The 4459-nt window shown below is 36.3% G+C and overlaps 1 pseudogene; it reads right to left on the reverse strand.

Annotated features, from left to right (window-relative positions):
- The window catches only part of LOC118337195, an 18058-nt pseudogene that overhangs the window by 4705 nt on the left and 8894 nt on the right, over positions 1-4459 (reverse strand).

Here is a 4459-nt window from a genome sequence, read left to right on the forward strand (position 1 = left end):
ACAATTCGCGATACATACTGTACACCAGCATAAAATCTGGACCCTGAGTGATTTCAATATAACGTACGGAAATTAACAAACTATACACCAAAAACCTTTGCAAGAACTGTGGTCGGCGACTTATAAAATACAGGAAGAAAGAGATTTCTCACCCCAAAACACGTTAATGAGAATCACAAAACATTGGGGCAACAAGTTGTTTCCAATTCCCCTCGTAGAATGGCACAAAAACGTGCTTAATAAGCAAGTGCAAAAAAAGGAATTAACACATTTATGATCATATCATTATACATTCCCAATATGAAAACAGGAGGATTTCTTAAAAACCCAGAACAGAAGAGGAATAAAATACCAAAGAAGATATAAAAAAAAATTAGGTACTTAATAACTGCCTAATAATCCCATGAAGAAACAATAAGTAAGGAAAATTTACAACAAAAAGAAAACTGGCGGAGAAAAAAAAAACAAAAATTTAATAGGAATTGAATGTCCCCAGCAAATATGGAATAGAAGATTGCGTATCGGGTTTCGATTATCCCCATCACTGGCTCCTTCCATGCCAAATGCTAGTCCCGAATCTCCTTTATTGAGACAAAAATTATACTGAAACGCCAGATCGGAAGGTTTTTGTTGGTTCCAATTCATTCACCCCAAAACTTCGGGGAATAGGTTTTATGTTGGTCATTCAGAGAATTCCCGGCCTCCTACCTACGACACAATTTTTCTTTTTGGAAATAGTATATTTATACGCGATTGGAGAAGCCCTTCTCGTCACCAAGTTCATTTGACAATGTTGAACATAACTAAAAACACAGCAATAGACAAATACCTACAAAACATGAACAACAGGCCAGTCGCTGTCTGATTAAATTATAAACATTCATCTTTCTGAACAGCGAAAACATTCCCCTACCCATTTTAACCACAAATTTTACAGAATATCAAATCATATTATATTGACAATGCCACTGATTGTCAAACTTCCTCCATAAATTCTTCCACTATGCAACAGTCACTCCTCCACCAATTCTCATTCGAAATATAATGATGTCCGTGAACACAGACAAATCCGGAAAAGATCGAATTCGAACTGCCGACAATCTTCTGAACATGAACCTAGAATCAATCTGTTCCATTTAAAATGTCAAACAGAACATTCCCTATGCTCGAGACAATCGCGCGCGTTACCCTCAGCGTATTACCTGCTATGTACAATTCGGCAAAATAAATAAACAAAGCTTAAACCACGCCCCAGCAAACACGTCAAATTCTAACCTTCATAGCAAGTTTCACTAAAATCCTCACACATAACAAATGACGTAACAAAAAGTTAATTACATTTGTGCAATGATGTGACTATTTTTCACTGCCGTCTATGAATGATATCCTCCATAAAAACACCAAAAGGCGAGGGAAGCCCTCGACACATCCAAGTATATCGAGGCCTTAGCCTACATCAAGTCTTCTACTCCCAATTAATAAAACCTTCCCGGCGTCCTATACATCGAAAAAAAAGCATACCACAGTGTTAATGGTGATACACTCAAAACACAAAAAGAGAGATGAAATTAAAAATATACAGTGCCAGGAGAACGATATAAATGAAGACATGAGAGAAGAATGCTATTCCATCGCAGAGCATATCACATTTAAAAATTTACACATGAACATTTTGACCACGGAACAACATATGCTAGATTAATATAAATTAATACTTCACCTGGAATACAAAACATTATACGGCTTGATCCTGTTTTGAATCTTTCTTTTTTTCTTATCCTTTGTTTGGTTTGTTCTTGTGTTGTTGCAATGAACATTTGTTTAAGAATTATCATGGAAATTATTGTGAATTTAAAATGACGGAAAAAAAAATAAAACTTTACCTACCTACCTTACCTACCTGTAAAAAAATTTAGATTTTATGGTGGAAAACTGTCAAACCATGACAGTAAGACTGTAAACTCTCAATAGGTTAAATGCATCTTCTGTAACAGTAAAGCAATGTCATATCCCAAAGCAAAACCCTAATTTCTACAGCATTTTAAAATAATTTATATGGAATATAAATAAATAAATATATTACTGACTGTTGAAATGATATGAAATTCATTCATATGGTATTTTCATGTGGCAAACCTGTTTCTTTTGATGGTAAAAAATTGTATTTATATAGTAAACATGGACTAAAACTTCAACTTTAACCATACAATCAACAGTGCTGATATAATTTTAGCATAATAGTCTACCATATAATCTACTGTATTTATTATAGTAAAGTTCTGATTTTTCCTGTAAAAATATCTTTTTTACAATGTAGCTTGGCTATACAACTAGCTTAAAGCCCTGGTTCCCAACCTTTGTCCTTAAGGGACTTCTTTTCTATCATGAGTAAATTTACATGTTTTATGGATAGTTCATATTATATCTAATAATAACAATAACAGTGGAGAACAACAGATAAACTGTACAATGAACCCAAACAGTGAACACAATAACTACAGGACGTTTGTGTAAGACCAGAGATCTGGATAAATTTAGAGAAGATTATTAAATATTGCTCAGAGATGAGTTTTCCTGATTTTTTTAGGAACTTTTATACACTCTTTTGTCTGTATTGTGTATTTTATTATTTTATCTCATACAGGCTATATAGCTATAGGCTTCTTTTTTGACAAATTCAGTTGTTTTTTTCTCATTGTTCTGTTGGCTCTCTGGTTGTTTTATTTCTAATGCAGGACAAAGCTGTTACATTGTGTTCAGGTCCTCAAAGTTTAGACCTTAAATAATAACCTAAACTTCAACAATAACAGTTTCATTTAGTTTTCTTCACAGAAATGAATGAAATTCTGAGAAATAGGCCTACTGTGTATATTTTGAAGTTTAATTCCAAAAATGAAAAGGCCATGCAACCCCCTGTGAAGCTTTGGCTACCCCTAGTAGGGGGTCCCAACCCTCGTGTTGGGAACCAGTAGCTTAAAACACCGCTGTGTGGCCCACGTATATCCTAAAGGGTATATATACAAAAACCACTAACACTGATCCAGTCAGGTCAAACCAATGCACGGTGCTGTTTTATTGTGCATGTTACCCTACTAGTTAATGTTAAAATGGCTACTGTACAAAAGGTTTATCAGGCACTACGGCCAACCAGACTCCATTGACAAATTTGACCTTGCAGATAATCTTTCCAAAGTCTTTCCAACAATCACCAATGCCAGTTTGGTCGAAATAAACCCTTAATTGAGCTAGATGTGAAAATAATCAGGAAGCAGGCTGTAATGGCTGCAATGTAGCTTATGTGGCAAGATCCAAAAAATGCATCCCTGTTCTGCAAGAAAACCCTGTTGAACACAAAGATTTACTAAAGAGACAATTATAAGATACACACTTGATTTGCATTATAACACAGACTTCAAAACATCCGTAGGCTACCTATCCTTTCAGATCACTTCAACTGAAACCTAACACAACCCAAGCACATCATACAGCCTTGGTTCCACCTGGTAAGCTGAACAGGAGAAAGCTGCCAGAGGGACTCCATATGAACGGAGGAAGAGCTTGTACACTGCAGTCTACAAGCCCCATCTTCTCACTGTGAGCTGCCAACCATTGAGCCATTGGCCACTGTGGTTAAATATGCAACATTAAAACTCTTTTTTAAAAGTAAAACTTTTTGGCCTTGACTTTTTGTTTTTCTTTCAAAAACCTGTAAAGAAACATTGACATTGAAATACGCTATATACTCCTACAAATCTCAAGTGTTTGATTGGGTCAGGGTGACCTAAAAGATAGTTTCTTTTATTCCTACACTAAAGCTTGCTGGGATTCTTTTCTACCGTCCTATTACTACAGATCATGCACACAGATGGAGAGGAGGAGAGAAAGCTACATGCGCTCGCTATTCATCACTGTTTTTTATATCAAGCACCAACCTCCTCTGCACCAGCTTTCTCATCTCTTTTTACCTTTTGTGGAGCTGCAGTAATGGGCACAGTGCAGGCTCACACTGTAACCCTCACACCTTCACAATGAGAGGGGGACAAAGCAGAGAAATGGCATCAAGGTCGCTGGATCATTTCTGCTACAAGCAGCCATCAGTATAATTTACACACATAGAAGGTACACCGTTCATGTGCTGTGTAGAGAGGCACAGACTGATTTATACTCAGCCTCATCATTTCCAACAGTGTGCTCATCCAATTCATAAAAGATACTGAGCATAAAAAACCTTATTTACGCAAGTTCTAAGGCCACTTTCAGACCCAGATTTGTCAGTGTGAACAGTGCAAACCACATGAAAATCTGGTCTTGGATTTCACCTTATATAATGCGAGCAGAGTTACTTCTCTCTAATTTGACACACTATTTATAGAACATCAGATCCTGTTTATAACACCTTGCATTTGGTGAATGAACACAATAACTCTGTTTTAAGCTACCAGGACTCCATCTCCCACTT

Source organism: Morone saxatilis, unplaced genomic scaffold (assembly GCF_004916995.1).
Source record: "Morone saxatilis isolate NCDOM2014 unplaced genomic scaffold, NCSU_SB_2.0 Contig3, whole genome shotgun sequence".
Taxonomy (NCBI): Eukaryota; Metazoa; Chordata; class Actinopteri; family Moronidae; genus Morone; species Morone saxatilis.